A 420-nucleotide genomic window follows, 5' to 3' on the forward strand; every position below is an offset into this window, starting at 1 on the left:
AAAAAATAAGCAGGAACTTTAGGAATCTTTTTGCAGTCAAAAGTATGAATACACAGAGCTTTTGATTCAGAAGCAAGTTCCACTGAGGGCGAGGAAGTCCCCATCAACAGTATGCAAGCAGAACCGCTGCCGGAAACCTAGTGGTACCTAGCCAGCAATAGTCTATGTAGTGCTATGAAACTGCGTTAAAAGAGTACAAGTTCATAAAGAACTTGAAGGAGCAACGCGAGGCCAGCGAGCCAAGCCTCCAGGATAGATGATCAAGAAGCCGATGTCTGCGCATACAGTTGTTTCTCCAACAGCACTTCCGGCCTGAGGCAGTCAGACTGGGCCCTCTATTGAGGCTGCGCTTGCGCTCGGAGGCGAAGGTTCCGGAAGCGCACGCGCCTCCTGCACATGCGTATTTCCTTTCAGCGTTCT

This window comes from Sphaerodactylus townsendi, linkage group LG07 (genome assembly GCF_021028975.2).
Source record: "Sphaerodactylus townsendi isolate TG3544 linkage group LG07, MPM_Stown_v2.3, whole genome shotgun sequence".
NCBI lineage: Eukaryota > Metazoa > Chordata > Lepidosauria > Squamata > Sphaerodactylidae > Sphaerodactylus > Sphaerodactylus townsendi.